General features: G+C 50.8%; 6 pseudogenes across 1 annotated transcript; 1 reads left to right on the top strand and 5 right to left on the bottom strand.

The window, feature by feature from the left end:
• Positions 1-565: 565 nt before the first annotated feature.
• Positions 566-2,521, bottom strand: LOC100387011 (transducin-like enhancer protein 2 pseudogene; annotated as a pseudogene).
• Positions 2,522-2,526: 5 nt separating this feature from the next.
• On the bottom strand, positions 2,527-3,218 carry LOC108590232 (undifferentiated embryonic cell transcription factor 1 pseudogene; annotated as a pseudogene).
• A 1,934-nt stretch (positions 3,219-5,152) lies between these two features.
• LOC100386653 (trinucleotide repeat-containing gene 6B protein pseudogene) lies at positions 5,153-7,172 on the bottom strand (annotated as a pseudogene).
• Positions 7,173-9,563: 2,391 nt separating this feature from the next.
• On the bottom strand, positions 9,564-10,865 carry LOC100386304 (aminopeptidase RNPEPL1 pseudogene; annotated as a pseudogene).
• Positions 10,741-11,765, top strand: LOC100385588 (small ribosomal subunit protein mS23 pseudogene; annotated as a pseudogene). Its single transcript, XR_013525980.1, has one exon. The product of XR_013525980.1 is annotated as a small ribosomal subunit protein mS23 pseudogene (transcript).
• A 5,807-nt stretch (positions 11,766-17,572) lies between these two features.
• LOC100385947 (SRSF protein kinase 1 pseudogene) lies at positions 17,573-19,595 on the bottom strand (annotated as a pseudogene).
• Positions 19,596-20,042: the final 447 nt, after the last annotated feature.

The following is a 20,042-nucleotide window of genomic DNA, read 5'->3' on the forward strand; positions in this document are numbered from 1 at the left end:
CCCAGTGGCTCCAGCGTGGCCAGCACCTGTCAGCGTCTCTGGCTGGTAAGCCAGGAGAAGAAAGTACAGGTACTTTCTTTTTTTTTTGAGACGGAGTTTCGCTCTTGTTACCCAGGCTGGAGTGCAATGGCGCGATCTTGGCTCACTGCAACCTCTGCCTCGTGGGTTCAGGCAATTCTCCTGCCTCAGCCTCCTGAGTAGCTGGGACTACAGGCAGGAGCCACCATACCCAGCTAATTTTTTGTATTTTTAGTAGAGATGGGGTTTCACCATGTTGACCAGGATGGGCTTGATCTATTGACCTCATGATCCACCCGCCTTGGCCTCCCAAAGTGCTGTGATTACAGGTGTAAGCCACCATGCTTTTTTTTTTTGATAATACATTTATTTTCCCCAAGGCCCCCTGCCCAGCGGCCACCACATGTGGCAAGGGTGAACCCGCTGGCCAGAGAGCAGATGGTACTAAGGGCTCACAGGCAAGGTGGGCAGACGCCTGCTGGGTGCCTGTCCTGGAGCTGCTTCCAGGCACTCGTGGTGCCTGAACCCACGAGTCCTAGGAGTCTGGACTTCAGGTGCAGGAACATGGGGGGCTCAGTAGACCACCTGGTACATGGTGGCCTTCTTGTCCCCCGAGCCCATCATGATGTATTTGTTATTCCTGGAGATGTCACAGCTCAGGACAGAGGATGATTCCTTAGACTGGAAAATGCTGGCCCTGTATGATGTCCTCCAGGCGTTGAGCAAGTTGTCCTTCCCTGTGCTCACAAACCACCGTCCACAGGAGGTGAACTTGAGGGACAGGACACAGCTCTCGTGGAGGTGCAGCTGGTATTTCTCCGGCTTGCGGACGTGCAGGATCTCCACGTTGCTACTCTCCATTCCTACCGCCAACCAGTCCTGGTTAGGGCAGTGGCCCAGTAAGAAAATCTGGAAGCTGAAGTCGTGCTGCTGCAGCTGGCAGCCCTCCCGCAGGTCCCAGCAGCACACCGTGTTGTCCAGGCCCCCTGTCAAGAGCCGAGTGCCATAATCAGAAATGTCAATATAGCCGGCGCCATCCGTGTGGCCCTGGAACTGCCTGACCATCGTCTGGTTCTGCAGCTCCCAGACCACAATGTTGTCATCGCTGCAGCAGGAGAAGCAAACCTTGGTGTTGGGACTGATGGCCGGGGCATAGCAGGCTGGGGCCAAGGAGGTCAGCTCTGCCTTGATACGGGGAGTGGGTGCTGCCAGGTCCCAAATGGACAAGGTGCTGGCCTCACCGCCCACAATCAGACTCTGGCCATCTGGCAGCAACTTGCAGGAGCGAATGTAGTTGTCATGTAGGTGTCTCAGTTCAGGCAGTCGAGCTGGGCCATGGGTGTCTTGGCCCCAGGCTGGCCCAGGTCCTACACCTTCATGCAGCCCTTGCCACCCATGTACATGTGCTGCGTGGAACCACTGATGGTGACTGCACAGACCACCTCGCCGTGTGCCAGTGTGTGCAGCTGCCGGGCGTGCCATGGGATTCCTGCGCCCACCAGTGTGTCTGAGGGGAAAGGCACAGGCTGCATCTGCCCGTCTGCAGACACGTGTAAGGAGTAGGCCAGCTTTGCTCTGGGGATGCTGAGTAGTGAGGAAGAGATGGATGACCCTGGGAGATGCAGGTGAGACTCAAATGCCATCATGGGGGAGCATCCGTATACCACAGAGCTGCTGACCTGCAGGGACAGGTGGAGGCTGATGTAGGAGATGGGCACGGAGAGGTCTCCATTGAGGGTGCTGTGTGAGCCCAGGCTGAACAATGTGGTGAAGGGACTGGACAGAGTCAGGGGGCTTCTCAGGGCAATGCTATCTGTAGAAGGCGCTGGCTTGGCAGCGAGGTGGCATAGGTGACTGGCCAAGCTGGGCCCCGGGGTGGATGCGCCCTGGGGTGGGGAGGAGTCACAGGACTTGGAGGCAGGAGTGCTGGTGGGAAGGTCATTCAGGATGAGCTCCTTGGCTCTGGGTAGCGGTGAGCTGAGGCTTGAGGCCAAGGAGGCTGGACTATTCACCAGGTCCCGATGGTTAGGAATGCAGATGGCTGCCTTTCCACAGGGGGTGGTAGCAGGGCTGGGGGACTCTGAGGGTTGGTCTTCATCCACCACCAGGTTGTAGTCACTCTTGTCTTCATTGCTTTCATAAGGTCCTGACAGCTCCTTCTCATCGGCTCTCTGCTTCCGACAACCACCGGGCCACTCGGTCGCTCCTCTTCCACCAGACTTGCGGGGGGTGAGGGAGACGCACTCCTGCTCGGGGCTCTCTCCACTCTGGACCCCTCAGCCTCCACGCCTGCACAATCCTCCTTGACAGCCGCGGCCAGCTGAACCTGGGCAGCCAGGGCTCCAGACAGGGCGAGCAACCCGGTGGCACTGCTGCCCACCAGCCCGGCTGGGCGGTGGGTGAGGGGCACAGGAGGGGCGTGGTGGGACAGCAGCTGGAGCTGCTGCTGCCCAATGAGGCTGTTCAGCTGCGAGTCCGGGTCCTCGCGGGTCGGGTCGGGGCCTGGAGGCGGTCCTCCGGGAGGCAGGTGGCGAGGGCTGTCGGGAAGGGGGTTGGCGGGGAGCCGGGGGCGCTGGCGACATCCGCAGACTTCGGCGGGGACGGGCTGAAGCTGAACCTCCAGGCGGGGTCCGCGTCGGGGTCGCGGGCTGCCGGCAGCTGTGCGGCGCCTGGTAAGCTCCGAGCGAGTGCGGGCGCGCTGGGGGCCGGGCGGCGGCCGCACTGGGGGCGCCCGGGTCCCGGGGAGCGGCGGCGGGGCCGTTTGCACCCGTTGTCGCCCAGCAGCCCCATGAGCTGCCGGATCGGGTCGTCGAAGGGCCCGGAAGGCTTGCAGTGCGCCTTGTGGAACTTGTCCTTTAGGAACTTGTAGCGGTGGCGGCACCGCGCGGGGGTGCCGGGCACCTAATTCCTGGCCAGCGTGGCCGACACTCGGCGGTAGGTGGGCAGCGCCTGGCAGCGGTCCAGGAGCAGCGCGCGCCACAAGCCCGGCTCCAGCAGCAGCTCCTTCTCCCGCACAGTGTGTGCTGCGCGGAGCCGGGGGAGACCGGCGACATGACTTCCCCTAGTGCGCTCGGCGAGGCGGGCCTCCGGGGCGGGGTCGCCGGGGCGTCTCCGGGAGGCCTCGACTCGCGGTCGGGGCTGGTCGGCGACAGTGGCGCGGGGGGTGCGAGGGGCGGTGGCCTCCGGGACCGGAGCAGCATCCCCGGGCCGGGCGCGGCCCTCTAAGATTCCGGGCCGCGGAAGGAGAAAGGAGGCAGGCGCCTCCCAGGCCGCCAAACACGCTCTGAGACTCCGGCGCCGTGGTCCCGCTGTCCGAGAAATGAGCGTCCCAAGAGTTAATTAATTGTGAGTTGTTGGAACTCACAATTAATTAAATAATTGTTATTTAATTTGCTTTCCATTTTTTAATTTTTAAATTTTATTTTATATATGAAAAAAATTTTAGCCGGGCGCGCTGGCTCACGCCTGTAATCCCAGCACTTTGGGAGACCGGGGCGGGTGGATCCTGAGGTCAACATGGTGAAACCTGTCTCTATTAAAAATACAAAAAATTAGCTAGGCATGGTGGCACTTGCCTGTAATCCCAGCTACTCAGGAGGCTGAGGCAGGAGAATTGCCTGAACCCAGGAGGCGGAACTTGCGGTGAGCCGAGATCGTGCCATTGCACTCCAGCTTGGGTAACAAGAGTGAAACTCCATCAAAAAAAAAAAAAAAAAAAAATAATAAAATAAATAAAAATAAATAACTTTTAAAAATTAAAATCAACAATTAATTAAATTGTTGGAATTAATTAATTTTTGTACTTTCATTGGAGACAGGGTTTTGCCATGTAGGCCAGGTTGGTCTCAAACTCCTGACTTCAAGTGATCCGTCTGCCTTGGCCTACCAAAGTGTTGGGACTACAGGCGTGACGCGCCGTGCCTGGCCTTAAAAAAAAAAAAAAAAAAAAAAAAAAAAATATATATATATATATATATATATATATATATATATATATATGCTATAGTCCGCATACATAAAAAATTAAAATTAACCTTTTTTTTTTTGTGAGATGGAGTCTTGCTGTTGTTACCCAGACTGGAGTGTAATGGCACAATCTTGGCTCACCGCAACCTCTGCCTCCTGGTTTCAAGCAATTCTCTTGCCTCAGCCTCTCGAGTAGCTGGGACTACAGGCGAACACCACCATGCCCAGCTAATTTTTTTTTTTTGTATTTTTAGTAGAAACGGGGTTTCACTTTGTTGGTCTTGATCCCTTGGCCTCGTGATCCACCCGCCTCGACCTCCCAAAGTGCTGGGAGTAAAGGCGTGAGCCACCGCGCCGGGCTTTTTTTTTTGTAAACAAAACAGCCAGTAATCTACCCTTGTTTCTTATGTATCTCAGTGCAGAGACGGGGGTGGAGGGCAGAGAAGCGGGGAGACCAGGCTGAAGGAGGTGGAGCAGAGGGAGGGGGACGCTAAGGGGAAAGCACACCAAATCCATTAGTACTATATATATAGATACTCGTATATACTGCGTTTTTTAGCCTAAGAAGAAACTTGTTTGACGGGACCGGCTGCCATTGCGGTCCGCAATGCTGGTGTTGGTCGGGCGCACGGATCTCCCGGGCGGCTCCGAAGTGGGGCTGGCCCAGGCTGGCTTGCAGGGGAGGGGGGGCGCCCCAGGGTGGGTGGAATGGCGGGAGCAGAGGCGTGGTTGGGGACCCTGTTAAATTTTTTTTTTCAAACAAAGTTAAAAAGCTTTTTTTCAGTATTAATGTTTCTTAGCAACAACTTCCACATAACATGAAAAAAGAGAAAAACTATTAAAAAAATTTTTTTTGTGTTTAAATTTAAATGGTATGTGCACCTCCTTCACATTGGCTTTCTAGGTTGGAGTTCATGATTCAAGTATTTCAAGAGTGGTATGTTCTCTTTTCAGATTCATATTCCAAACGAAAAAACTGAAGTTATAAGGGAGGCAACTATGTGCTCAGTCTGTCAATGACCCACCTTTTTTTCTCTCCGTTTTCTTTTTTCCTTTTAAAAATGTATTTATTGCAAGTTGGAAAAAAAAAACAAAAAAACGAAAAGGTCAAGTTAGTGCTGCTGCTGTTCCAAAAAAGGTCACGAGGTCACAGTCGAAAGTTCTAAGTTCATATTGAATCCGACCCTCCTCCCAGAAGGTCTCCAGGTAGTAAAGGAGCAGGGCTGCGCATCCTATGGGGATCTTCCACAGTTGGGACTCCCCATGAGCTAGAAGAATAGTTTGGGGGCCCCCACAATGAAGCGCCAGCAAGATCGGCCCCACTGCTGCCATCAGCACTGCTGCTCCACTGCCCGAGCCCACTGGACCCACCGAAAAGATTCAGAGCAGGTCCCACGGAATCTGACTGGTTCTGGCCAGTCTCCAGCGACTGCCACCCTGTGGCTGGTGCACTCGGGGTTGCTGCAGGTCTCTAGGGGGCTGAGCTTGTGCCAGAAAGCTGCTGATTTCATCATCAGTAGTAAACTCAGCAAGGATGGTAGTTTCCCAATACACACATGTGCAGTGCAGTTTGGGCTTTGGCTGCCTCCTGTTTTGTGCTTTATCGGATCAGGGCAGTGTCCTGGGTTAGATTCAGATGGAATGTCAGCAGTGGGCCATGCTGTATGCAGATCGTTCTCAAGGTTGACCCATCAATCTGTGGAGTGAGATTGTGAAAAACTAGCCAATAACTAGGACGAACTGAGCCACCATCACTCCAGGTAGAGGCCGAGGTGAGCCGAGAGTCCTGTATCCTCCACCCGCTGACTGATCGGGGTGCTGTGCTGCTCCAAGGAGATGATGGTTTGGGGTTGGTCAGATCAGGAGGTGGGTGGGGCAGTGGTGTAGTGTTCCTGGAGGAAATATGGTTTTTCCACATCTTGTTGGAGAGATGAGTGGGGTTGTGTCCTATGGGATCTGGGGACCATGTTGATTTGTAATCAGGGAACTTTGCTGAAGTGCTATGAACGTTGGTAAAGGAATTGTCAGAGGCACTGTAGGGCCAGGCACCAGGTGAAGGCAGCGAGGTGTTAAGGGAAGAATTAGACCCTGTGGTGTTATCCTGCAGCAGTTGGTGGTCAGTATCTACAATGGGAGATGTGGCTGTACCCCACAGCACACTTCCTGGGGTGACAGGGGTCAGATTCAGGGTCAATGTTTTGGATACCTTTCCATGGCACTCCTGGTTGGAATTCTGGAGGCCAACTGGCATTGCTGGATTTACTTCCGATTTTATTTGTTGGTGGAGATTTGGCAAGTAACCAGCTATCACCAGCAGTACCCGTATGGCCACCCAGTGTGTCACTAGGGGTGATATCAAACTGGTTGTATGGTGACCCTCCCTGGGTCTTACCAGGGGCCACTATAGCACCATTTTTGTGCATATTGGCTTCCTGTGTGGCTACAGAGGGCAGCCCCTCCATCATGGAGGTCCACTGTTTAAAACGAGACTCAGTTCCAGCCTCCTTCCCACCAACCATGCCATAGTCCATGCCACCAGAGCTGAAGCTAGAACCATAACCAGGTATTGGCCCTTTGGTCTGAAGGTCTGGGAGCCCCACATTCAATGCATTGGGTACCATGTTGTCCAGATGTGGCTTGGGCCTAACGGGATGAGAGGGCAAGTGCTTCATGCCTGGCTGCCTGTGCTGCTGCTGCTGCTGCTGCAGTGCACTCACCATTTGAGCCTGCTGCTCTTGCTGTTGGCGTACAGCTTGAGAAATCTTTCTCTGGTTCTGTAACAACTGCTGCTGTTGCTGCTGTTGCAAGAGAAGCTGACATGCCAACTGAAACTGGGGAAATTGTGGAAGCTGGCTCAGCATGGCGATTTGTTGAGGAGATAACTGGGGGCCCCACGTTGAAAAGACCTGGACTCAGGCCACTGCTGGGAAACTGCTTGAGCATTGAGGCAGAAACCTGGGGGGAAATAAGCTGGGGAGGCACTTGCACCCGGAGACTGGTGTGTGCAGACCTCTCAATTGTGCTGTGCTATTTCCAAACAAACCATGACTACTGCCCTTCTCAAAATAAGGCCCACTATCTGTGGTTCCCATGTCTTTGGAATTAGGTGGACGGAACCCAGATCGATCCTTCCTCATGATATCGTTAAAATCCCTGAGATACATCGCTTGCTTGTCCACTATTTTCATGCCCTGTCTTAATTCCTCACCCCAACCTCCTATCCCTCCTGACACAGTTAATCCCCTGGTATGGGATACCTAACCTTAACTAAGGTTATTAATGCCTCCTTCCTGTCACTTTGGTCCCAGTTAGAAGTGTCCTATCCCTCCTTCCACCCTCCCTTGATCACCAGGACAAATGAGCAGTTTTCCTCCCAGTGGTCATTGGTCTCTCACTAGCATCCTCTCTAGTGGCAACCAGGCTGGGTAGCGGCGCCCTGGGCTACAGTGTCACTTCAGCCACCCAAATAGAAGCCTGCTGACAGCAGAAAAGGGAGGTATCTGTCTGTTTCTTCAGGTGCAATGCTGCTATTACATCAGTGAAACAGGTCTTGTGGAAGAAAATGTAAACACTCTTTATCGCCTCCAAGAGGACCTTCACAAGAAGCAAAATGCATCAGTTTCGCCATTCAACTGGTGGACCCCCTATTATCATTCCCCATCATTGTTGTTTGCTTTCTATTAATGTTAGCCCCTTTTTTCCTCAGGTTTTTACAGGCCCGCATGGGGGAAATTTCCAAGGTGACCATAAACCAGATGCTGTTTCACCCCTATGTCCGACTTCCAACCGAGGCACCAGCCAACTGACCCTTCTCCCACACTCCGCCCCTATTCAGCAGGAAGTAGCCAGAAAGAAGCAGTGTCCTATGTCATCAAAAGGGTCGGAATGTAAGGCCGGTTGCCTTGCCGGGAGGTTGGACACACCCACCTCTGCACCTAGCATCAGGCTCTGCACTTGGCACCTAGTTCTGCTGCATGGCTCCCCTGGAAGGCTCTAGCTGATGCAAAGCTCCTGACCAGCTCCCCCAATGGAAAACCCGCCTAACAACCCACCAACCAATAGCAGCCTGCCCCCTCTCAATCCCGCTCCCCTGGAGTTAATCAGAGCACCCAGCTGTTGCTCGTTCCTTTTAGCCGTAAAAACCCCACACCCCAGGAAGTTGGCGCGACTTCCCTGGCCCCTTTCCCCAGGACCATGGAAACCGGCAGGGGGCTGCCATCATGCTCAAGTACATCATGGCTGGCTGCCCCTTGTTTCTGGGTAATCTCTGGGATGTGACTGACCGTGACATTGACCGCTACATGGAAGCTCTGCTGCAGGGCTGGCTTGGAGCAGGCCCAGGAGCCCCCCTTCTCTACTATGTAAACCAGGCCCGCCAAGCTCCCTGACTCAAGTTTCTTACTGGGGCTGCACCTATAGCCTATGGTTTGCCTGTCTCTCTGTGGTAACTCCTTGGAACTGTCTTATGGACGCTAGAAGCAACATGACAGTTCTACCTCCAAGCTTAGATGTAATCTTTAGGATAACTCTTTTAAAGTGATTTCCCCCAGTGTTTTATATGAAACATTTCCATTTGATTTAACCTCAATATAATAAAGATACATCATTAAAAAAAAATTTTTTTTTAAAGATGGGATTTCACCATATTGGTCAGGCTGGTCTTGAACTCCCGACCTCAGGTGATCCACCCTCTTTGGCCTCCAAAGTGCTTGGATTACAGGTGTGAGCCGCCATGCCCCTCCCTTTTTTTTCAGGTTTGCAGAGTGGAAGTTTAATAGAACCATCATCGTGATACCCCATCACAGCAGTCCCAGGCTGGAGGCCCCAGGCCCTGGCTGCCTCTCCCAGCATGGTGGATTGAGAGAGCACCAGCACCACTTCCCACTTTCCCTGGGGTATTACTGTGCTCATGTGACTCCCACCCCCAGGAAGCCACAAGAGACAGGCTGTCCTGTCCCCACACTCCCCCTGGGTCCACGGACTCCTTGTTCTGAGGGGCTGAGGTTATCTGGGATCCAGAGGCTCTCCCCAGGGACATCCATCCTCTATGTCAACTGCTCCCACACCGAGGGAATGTCTATGTCCTTGTCCCTGTGCTAGGGGCCATCTGAAGCTGCCCACCCCAGGGACGGGGTGCAAGGCTCTGTGGGGAGGTGGCTCAGATCCCTGTGAGGAGGCATGCTGCAGGGACAACACAGCCTGGGCTACAGCAGATGTAAGGTACAGTGTGGCGGTCACCATGGGGCTGCTGGAGCCCTTGCCCTGGGGCAGCACCTGGCAGGTGATGGCATCTGGGGCTAGGCACAGCTGTCAGTGTTGAGACAGGAGGCATGGCATGTGCGAGCTGGCCCCAGAGCCTGCAGTTCAAGAGCTGGGAGTGGGGAGGCCAGATCCATGGGTCTCTGCCAGATACAAGGAGATCCCTCTCCCCATTCTCCCTGCCTGGGAGAGCCCAGGGGAGGGTCTTGTGGGCCTGGGAAGAGCTCATGGCCAGAGCTGAGGGGCAGTCATGGCAGGCCTGGCCCACAGAAGGCACACTTGTGGTGTCTGGGAGGTCGAGGGTCAGCCTGCTGACAGGGCTAGGCAGACATGTTGATGTCCCTGAGAGAGATGGCACTACTGGGGGCTTCATCCCCAAGCAGCAGGGCCTGTGCATCTGAATCTGTGTCTGCTGCAGCCCTGCCCAGCTCTGTGCTGGGCTCTGAGGCGGGCTCCGTGCTGGTGCCCAGGGCCTGGGACAGGATGGCTCTGTGCAGGTTGGGGTGCAGCCGGCCCAATGTCTGGTAGAAGACCTCCAGAGCGAAGGACTTGAGGGCCCCAGTGCAGAGCCTCATACAGTGGGATGTTTGACATGTGTGACATCTGGCTCTCCAGGAAGTGTCGCACCCTCTGCAGGTCAGGGTAGTAGTAGCTGCGGACCATGATCTGAAGCCAGCAGATATGGATCTCAGTGTTCATTGAGTCCAGCAGCGAGGAGTAGCACTTGAACAGGCTCATCACCACCTCCTGTGGCAGTGGGGACCTGTCCAGGAGCCGGTCCAGAAAGAGTGCTGTCTGGAAGGTCCTCCACTTGGAGATGTCAATGGCACTGGCCAAGGTGGCTGCCTGGTCCGGGGGTTTTGTGGTCTGTAGCTGGAAAAGTGCCTCCATGGGCTGGGTCAGGCTGGATCCCTGAGACAGATCTGGTTCAGCCAGCGGCAGGCCTGTGGCATTGAGCCAGCGCTCGAATTCCAGCCCTACCTGGCAGTCCATGCTCTGCTCATTCAACTCTGGGAAGAAGCTCAGGAAGGATTCCAGTAGGTCCTGGGCCACCACACTGGTGAACTTGTACTCCACGTAGGCTCTGAGAGAGTCATCAAAGCGCTGCAGGTCTCCACACAGCTGGGACAGGTAGTACATGAAGCAGTAGCCCTTCTCGTAGGTGAACAGGTTCATCAGGTGGCTAGGATTCACTCCTGGCTCCAGCTTGACCTGCAGCTTGCTGATTGGGCTGTCTTCGCCCAGAAGCTTCATCTGCTGGTGCAGGGCATCCAGGCGGAAAGCAGTCTCCAGGCAGGTGAAGCAGCATCATAGGTCTCGGTGGTGATGCGGCACTAGATGTAGGTGGCCAGGCCCTTCTCAGCCACATCTCCTCCCACGTGGTGTTAGTGACTGCATTGCTGAACCAGCTATGGGCCTCTCTGGATGTCCCTTAATTAATTAATTAACATGGTCTCCAGGAGGTCCCATATAACAGATGTTATAGAGTGCTTCATTATCAATGCAGAAGGTCTTGTCTGCATTTTCTATGAGCTGAGGACGGAAGCCATGTTTCCAGAAGCAAAAAGGAGTTCTTTTCATCCAGCACATTTCTGGTGGCTGTCCAGATGAGGTCCACACATTTCTGGTAGCAGCTAGTCACGCTCTGTCTCAGGCGCTGATCATGGCAGGCAGCCAGCTGGAAACCGTAGGGAGCATCTTCTCCTGGACTCGGGACCTGATGCGGGCAGGGATGCTGAAGAAGCCCCTGTGGTTTGACATATATAACGCCTTTCCCCCTCTGAGAGAGCCCATCTTCTATAGGCCCCGCTTGCGATATGGCAACACCAAAGCTTCCATCCAGGACATCTGGTACCACGAGGATCGGATCAGAGCAAAGTTTTATTCAGTGTATGGGTCTGGTCAAAGAGCTTTTGATCTGTTCAATCCAAACATCCAGTCTACCTGTCAACAGTTTGTGGAGAAGTATACTAAGCTGCAGAAACTTGGAGAAACAGACAAAGAGAAGTTATTTGTGGAAACAGGGAAGGCTTTATTGGCAGAAGGTATCATTTTAAGATGAGTAGGTGAAGCAAGGACTCAACAGCAAGGTCACGTTTCCCAGAAATCTGAACATTTGAGTGTCAGACCACAGACAACATTGGAAGAAGATGAGCCTCAGAAAGAAGCTCTTCAGGCCCAGCATTTGGAGGCACCTGCAGACCAGTCAAAAGGTCTCTCGCCTCCCTGAGGGACTTGTATACTGTGTATGCTGGTGTTCACACTCTACTCACTGGCTGAATGTTGAGCTATTTTTAAATGGTTGAACTGTGTAAATGTTTCTTGATCTCTAAGGTATTATGTTTGCCTTCTCTTAGTTATTTCCGGGTTGTCATAAAGCTCAGTATCATGGTTTGACAGAAGCAGTTATGTGAACTTTTATCTTAGGACATTACTAAGTGAAGAATTCCCTAGCTGTGTATAAAGTAAATTTACTTTGAATTGTAAATAACATGAAGAAACCTTTATAAAGATTGTTCAAATGGGAAAAAATACATATTTTATACATACAAAATATGTATAAACATAAATATATGTATGTTTTTGTTTGTTTGTTTAAGAAAATGAAAATCCAATTTATTCAGTTCCCAGGTGAGGTTCCATGGTCTCTGGGAAAGGGTCCAAGGAAGTCACGCCAACTTCCTGGGGCGTGGGGTTTTTATGGCTAGAAGGAATGAGCAACAGCTGGGTGCTCTGATTAACTCAAGGGGAGCGGGATTGAGAGGGGGCAGACCGCTATTGGTTGGCAGGTTGTTGGGCGGGTTTTCCAGTGGGTCAGCCGGCCAGGAGTCTTGCATCAGCTGGAGCCTTCCAGGGGATCCATGCGGCAGAGCTAGGTGCCAAGTGCAGAACCTGGTGCCAGGTGCAGAGGTGGGTGTGTCCAACCTCCCGGCAATGCAGCCGGCCTTACATTCTGACTTTTTTGATGATATAGGATGCCACTTCTTTCTGGCTACTTCCTGCTGAATAGGGGTGGAGTGTGGGAGAAGTGTGAGTTGTCTGGTTCCTCGGTTGGGAGTCGGACATAAGGGTGAAGCAGTTTATGGCCACCCTGGAAATTTCCCCCATGTGAGCCTGTAAAAACCTTGGGGTGAGAGGCTCCTAGTCTGGCGGGGTTTTGGCACCAAATGTAAGGTTTATTGCCAAGTTTAAAATGAGGAAACTGAGGCCAGTATAAGAAAATGAAAATTCAATGTATTCAGCTCCAAGGCGAGGTTCTATGGTCGCAGGGAAAGGGGCTAGGGAAGTCACTTTTTTTGGTATCACTTAAATTATTTTTATTTACAGAAAACTAAAATGTACATTTCACTCCATTCAGTTTCAAGTTATTTGGCCTTTGCTTTTTCCAGGCTTGGTGATGTGAGCCAGACTTGGGACCCAGGACGCTGCCTCCCCAGTGACAGCGTATCTCATCGTATCTGTCACTGTAGTTTCTCCTGATAGCTTCCACCAGCTTAGCTAAAGTGCCTTTGTCTTCCCCATTAACCTGGGTGAATGCAACAGTGGTGCAGGTCTTCCTGTGGACTAGACATCCCAGTCTTGCCTTCCCCTTGATAACACAGTAAGGGACTCCCATTTTCTGACAGAGGGAAGGCAAGAAGACAACAAGCTCAATGGGATCTGTGTCATCAGCAATCACCACCAGCTCAACTTTCTTCTTCTCCACCAAGGCAATGACGGTGTTAACTCCTGCTCAAAGGACAGGTGGTCTCTTAGTGGTGACGTCCTAAGAGAGAACATACAGTGTTGTCTAAAAAAAAAAGTCCATTTATTTTTTTATGTATATAAACATTTATATACACAAAAAATTTTTTATAGCTGAGGACACAGCCACAAATGAAGCATAGTCCCTGCTACCACAAGGTCCTCTTCACTAACACCCACTCTGAAGACTACTGCTCCATCACCCTTTCAGAAGCAGCTGAATGGGGCTATGTAAGTAACCTTGCAGGTAAAGTCACCACCTGCAGGAACTCATGGGTGAGAGCAGAGGGTAGACACCAAAAGGCCACTGAACTCCCCCGAGAAAACTATTGAGCGGCACACATGTCCAATTTTCCAGGTCCAAGACATACTCCAGTACTGCTTCTTAATAGCCACCAGGGGCAAAGCCAGGAAGAATCAGAGGGACACAGAATTTTCTCACATGAAGGAAAAGCAGCCTGTATCACTTAATGTTTGGCCTGAGTTAATGGAGGACCTAGACCTCTTAAAAGGCACAAATGGGGCCGGGCACTGTGGCTCACACCTGTAATCTCAGCTCTTAGGGAGGCAGAGGCAGGAGGAGAGCTTGAGCCCAGGAGTTTGAGACCTGCCTGGGCAATAGTGAGACCCCATTCTCCACAAAAAGAAAAACAAAACAAAACAAAAAAGGCATCAATGAGAACCCTTATTTGGACCCATTCCCCACCATGGTTGAGCTCTCATTATGCTGAGCATGTGTCTTGGAAAGGGGCAGGCCAGACGCAGTGCCTCATGCTTGTAATACCAGCACTTTGGGAGGCTGAGGCAGGTGGAGGTCGGGAGTTCTAGACCAGCCTGATCAACATGGAGAAACCCCATCTCTACTAAAAATACAAAATTAACCAGGCGTCATGGCACATGCCTATAATCCCAGCTACTTGGGAGGCTGAGGCAGGAAAATCACTTGAATCCGGAAAGCAGAAGTTTTGGTGAGCAGAGATTATGCCACTGCACTCCAGCCTGGGCAACAAGAGTAAAACTCTGTCTCAAAAAAAAAAAAAAAAAAAAAGCAAAGGGGCAACTGGCAGAAAGGATAGGGATGTGCTTTGGGCTATATCAGATGGCAGAGAGGTCCCAGTTCTTATTCTCAGGCCCTGGCTTTGCTAGAGACACCTGCCCAGGCCCTACAGGCACACCCATTTGAACATATATTCAGGAGCCAGCTCAGAAACCAAGAGACTCAGGCTGGTCCATTCATTTATTCCGGAGGAGGAGACTGCAGCAGTGGCGAGAGATGCTTAGAAACCCAGAATTGAGATCCAAAATGTTATCCAACCCAACCAACTTCAACCATGTGGCTCACATGGGCCTGGGCAACAGCATGCAGGTGCTCATGTACCTGCCTCTGAGTGCGGGGCCCCCCTCCCAGGAGGAAAGGCCAGGCCCCATGCCTGCCAGCCTGGCCTGCCAGCCTCCATCCAGGAACAAGCCCTACATCTCGTGGCCCTTGTCAGGTGGATCAGAGCTAGGCATGGCTGTGCCTCTGAGAAGTATGTCCAATCCAGACCAGGACTTTGACAAAGAGCCAGATTCGATCTCCACCAAACACTCAACTCCATCAAACAGATCCAACCCCATTGGTCCACCGAGCCCTCACTCCCCCCACAGGAGCCAGCTCCCCCTGGAAGGCCTGGAGCAGCCGGCCTGTGATGCCTGAAGCTACCAGCACACCACAGGGCCCAGGGAGCTGGGGATGGCCTTCAGCATCAGTGCCAAGACTGAGCTGGCCCTCCAGTGTTGTCCAAGGAAATGTAGAATCACTTTGTAGATATGGAGATGAAGACAAATCTTTATTATAATATTGATCAGTTTTATGCCACATTGTTCGTGGCAGTAGACCAGATCCATTCATCTGCACAGCTGTGAGGCGACACGTTCTGTCTACATATGAAGGACCCCACACAGCCCCTCTCCCACCCGACAGCCCGAGAAGGCATGTGGGGCCCTGCTAATGCCACTTCCTCAGCAGGAACCCGTCATAATATGGCTGCTTTGGAGGCAGACAGCTGGGGACACAGCCTCAGTACCCAGTCTTTCCCTGGTTCCTGAAACCCTAGGACCTTAGGAGAATAGTAAGAGGTCGTCTAGCATTCCCAGTGTCACTAGAATTTTGAACACAGACAGAGGAAAGTGGAGGTTAGTTTGTGGCCTTTTTATTCATTTAGCCATTGCATAGTCAGCTGCAGAAGTGCTGCTGACTACCTGGTCATGGACAGAGGCCCAGGACCAGTGACACCCTGTGTCCCTGTGTGCGTCAAGTTCATTCTGGGTCACAACCATGAAGTGTCACCAGTATCTACTACTGTGAAGTCAGCTATGCTCTCTGCTTTCCACTCGCTTCCAGGGCTTCTGCCTCCTGTCATAAAACCAGCAAGTGTCGTGGTGCAGGCAGGCCCTGTGGCCTGCTGGGCTGAGAGGAGGCCAGAGCCCCAGGAAGCCACACTGCAGCCACTGGGACACCCCACCTTCCCCCATCGCCCCCATCCCCACATGGAGGAGCCCTGGTGATTAGTAGCCCTTATGATCACGTAGACCCACCCAACACACTCCTGCACACAGGCCCTGGCCCATGGTGTGGCGATGCCCTTCATGTGTATTTTACCTCACCCTTCTTTGTGTCAGATGTTGAGTGACCAGCTCTGTGGCCCTGTGTCATCAGAGGCTTGTGGTTAACTGTTGTGGCCGACACAGCTTCTCTGCAGCTTGGGCCGGACCTCCCCTGTCCTCCCACTGGTCGGCTGCTTGGCAAGGCTGTTCAGGATGTGCTCTTCCCCAAGTTGGCACTGACTGGCCCAGCTCCACCAGCCCTGCCCACCCACTGCCCTCCTGGGCCTTCTGCTGGACAGGCACCTGCAGGGGGGTTCTGGTTTAAAAAAAAAAAGAATGCACAGGACACATTTTGGAAGTTCCTCTCAAGACTTTTGATCTCCACACTTCATTTGTTCAAATAAGCCTTACTCATTAGGCCTTAAATTAAAAGAAATTCTGCCCACACATACAAACACAAACACACACACACACACGAAACACAACACAGAAACACTACAGATTTACTGCATTAAAGGAGCATTCAGCTTCTTAAGAGTAGCATGACATTTTACTCTCAATAGAATAGCCCTCTTTTGCTTTTGTATCACAGAAGTATAGCATCTTCTTACAGAGTTTTATATAGTTTGTTTTTGCCATTTTGATTCCTATACCCAGTAATAATAACTTTTGCACAATACATCAATCCTAAGGGCAGCTATTAGATGTTTACAGTTTCTGTATTGTAAGAGCAATCTGAATGATTTTACTCTTCCCATGCCAAACTTTCATGACTTGTACTGAACTGAAGTATATATTTATATTACAGCTTTTTGGGGGGTGGGAGGAATCTTGATATGCTTTTCATTGATTTGTATAATTTACATTAAAGGTGAGAAAGGGTTGGTGCCTTGTAAAAAAATAAAAATAGAAATAAAAATTTAAAAAAGGCCAGGCACGGTGGCTCATGCTTGTAATCCCAGCACTTTGGGAGGCTGAGGTGGGTGGATCACGAGGTCAAGAGATCGAGACCATCCTGGTCAACATGGTGAAACCCTGTCTCTACTAAAAAAAATACAAAAAATATTAGCTGGGCATGGTGGTGCATGCCTGTAGTCCCAGCTACTCAGGAGGCTGAGGCAGGAGAATTGCTTGAACCCAGGAGGTTGTGGTGAGCCAAGATCGCGCCATTGCACTCCAGCCTGGGTAACGAGTGAAACACCGTCTCAAAAAAAAAATAATAATAAAAATTAAAATCAGCGTCCCGCCGTTCGAGAAGCTGATGTTGATGTACTGCTTTCTCACCTGTGTCTCCTGTGAGGCCATTTTCCAAGGGCTTGTGCACAGTAAATCCCGGGGTCCAATCATCTGGAAGACAGTGCAGTGGCCTTGCTGTGCGAAGTGCTGAAGCACCCAGACTGTAGCATATTGGAGCTGTGGTTGATGGCTTGTTTCATTACTTCCAATTCCTGTAAGAACATTGCTGATGTTCTCATCTGCAATGAAAAACTGAAGATCCTGAAACTTGGGCATAATGAAATAGGAGATGCTGGTGTCAGACAGTTATGTGAAGCTTTGAAGCATTCTAACTGTAAATTAGAGTGTCTTGGGCTGCAAACATTCTGGATCACCCACACCTGCTGTGAAGACCTCACCACAGCACTGGTTGCCAGCAAAACGCTGAGGAACCTGAACCTTGACTGGATTGCCTTGGACCCTGAAGGGGTGGTGTTGCTGTGTGGGGCTTTGAGCCACATGGACTGCGCCCTGCAGATGCTGGGGTTGCAGAAATCTGCCTTTGATGAAGAATCTCAGAAGATGCTGATGGCTCTGGAAGAAAAATGTCCCCACCTGAGCATTTCACATGAACCTTGGATTGACGAGGAATACAGGATCAGGGGTGTGATCCCCTGATGGGGAGTGCCCTGAAGTAGTCTTCTCACAAAGGCTTTCCTTGATCATAATGGCACTTTTCCTCCCTGTAACTGCATGTCATGGCAGCAGGGCTGTGATTTCAGGGCTACTCCCTGACAGTATTCTAGAAATATGATTATGGAGTGTGATTCAGTAGGTATGTGCTGATTGTCTTGGCCTAGGTCCTATATTCCCTTTTCTTTAGAAACCCCATCCTACTTTGTGAAATTTAGAAAAACAAATATGTTGAACGAGTGCTAAATGCTCTGGAAAGCATGGCTTTATTTTCTTAGAGGATGTCCTGGTGTGTAGAACCATGGATTTGCAGGCACCACAATCCTGATACTTCTGATGTAGAAGTGATGCTAGAATGTGTCTATAGATTGTATTGTGAGCACTCAAACTTTCTAGTTTGTCCAGATTTATGTTTGATCAGTTTTCTTGTCCAATAAAAAAGCATTTTCAAAAAAAAAAAAGGATGGGTTCCTGAGCTGCCGACCCACTGCCAGAGACCCCACACTGCAGAGGCCAGAGGAGTGGTCAGGCTTCCCTGTTCCTTTTTCCCAGGCAGGCATTATTATTCTTCCCTTCTTACACATGGGGAAGTGGAGCTTGAGAGAAGGAATTTCACAAGCACCCGTCAGTTTCCCAAGAAGATGATGAATGCTAGAAAGAATTACTTATTCAGATGAATCATCTCCAGAAACATCTCCAGAACTGTACATTCAACTGTCTTTCTTGGGCTTGGACTTGTTCATAAAGGAATTTGCTAATTATCAGGACATTCTAACACAAGGGGCTTAGAACTTGGTGGGAAGGGATGGGGAGGTTGGGCAAAGATTGCTGTACTTGCATTTGATAGTTTATTGGCAATTGTTTTGGATTGTCTCTGCCTATTCAACATATGTTCACTATTCTCTTTATCAAATACAGGTGTATCTTCTTTAAAAAAACAATAAAAAAATTAAAAAAATTATTGGAGGCCTCCATAGCATTTTTTTTCAGGAGAATCACTTGAACCTGGGAGGCAGAGGTTGCAGTGAGCTGAGATTGCACCACTACACTCCAGCCTGGGTGACAGAGCAAGGCTCCATTTCAAACAAACAAAATAACCTTACTATGGCTGGGCAAGGTAGCTCACACCTGTAATCTTAGAACTTTGGGAGGCCGAGGCATGTGGATCACCTGAGGTGGGGAGTTTGAAACCAGTCTGACTAACATGAAGAAACCCCCATATCTACTAAAAATACAAAATTAGCAGGACCTGGTGCTGCATGCCTGTAATCTCAGCTACTCTGGAGGTTAACACAGGAGAATTGCTTGAATCCGGGAGGAGGAGGTTGCGGGGAGCCGAGATCCTGCTTCTGCACTCCGCCTGGGCAACAGTCACCCAACAAGCATTTCCAAGATCAGCAATCTTCACCTTGAGCTTTTCTGCATTTTCTGGCTCAAGGGGATTAACAAGAAAATTTCCAGCTGTGGATTTTCCTTTGTTGTCCAGTGGTACCTTATGTTCTTGCTCTTGTTCATCTTCACAGGATATCTCTGCCCGAATGCTTTCTTGAAGTTGGCTACTGTGTTGTTCACTGAATGACTGATCTAGTTGAGGAAGACTGGCACACCATGGTATCCAACACCTCAGAAGTTATAGGTGTACAAGAGTCTGTTTCTTAAGATGTGCTGCTGTCTCCATTTTGGGAGCTTAGGAAACTAGGCTCCTGCTTCAACTTTTGTACACCACAGTCATTGGCATTATATAGATCCTCTTTATGTCTCAATGTTTCATTATTACTGTTCTGAGTATAATTAATGACTTCAGTTACTCCATTGCAATTAATTCCTGCTGCACCATCCTCTGTGTCACATTCCGTAAGTGTTTGATCCTGGCCAATGTTATTTAACTCTTCCAGTTTTTCTTGGGTCATTTTATTAGGTGGGTTCTCTTTCAAAGGTCTTTCAACAGGACTCTCTGATTCTTCTTGCTTATTTGGTCTTTTTTTGCCCAGGGCCTCTTTCTCCATTTCCTCAATTTCCTGCATTTGCTTCTCTAGTAATTCTGCCTGGCACTTCTGCTTCTTCTTCAATTTCTTCTTCTTCTTCTTTGACATTTTGTCAGCTGGTTTAGGTTGGGGAGTTAATTAATTAATCAACTTAAAAAATTAATTAATAATTTTTAACTAAATTAAAAACACATTAAGGGACTTCCGTTGTCCATTAGCTCTGCCTGAGCTCCTGCCTGGTTACTTGGCGGTCAGTCCCGGGATGGGGAGGAAGACAAAGGTGACACCCCTCGCCTGTGAGCCAAGCCTCCCTTATCCCTGGCCTTTAGACCCAGGCAAAAGCTTCTGAGCCCTGGGCAGGGGTGGGGGTTACCAGAGAGTGCTGCCTTCCCCCAAGCCTGCCCCTCTGCCTTTCCTGCCTCATTTTCCTTTAGCTCCTCTGGTTGTTTGCTCATTGGCTGCCGTGTTCATCCCAGGGGGCTCTCACAGAAGTGGAGGGGCCTTTCCCTCGATCCCTTGGGGCACAGGGCAGCAGCTCCTGCCTGATCCTGGACATGGGGCGCTTCCTTGTGTTGC

The sequence above is a fragment of the Callithrix jacchus genome, chromosome 13 (genome assembly GCF_049354715.1).
Source record: "Callithrix jacchus isolate 240 chromosome 13, calJac240_pri, whole genome shotgun sequence".
Taxonomy (NCBI): Eukaryota; Metazoa; Chordata; class Mammalia; order Primates; family Cebidae; genus Callithrix; species Callithrix jacchus.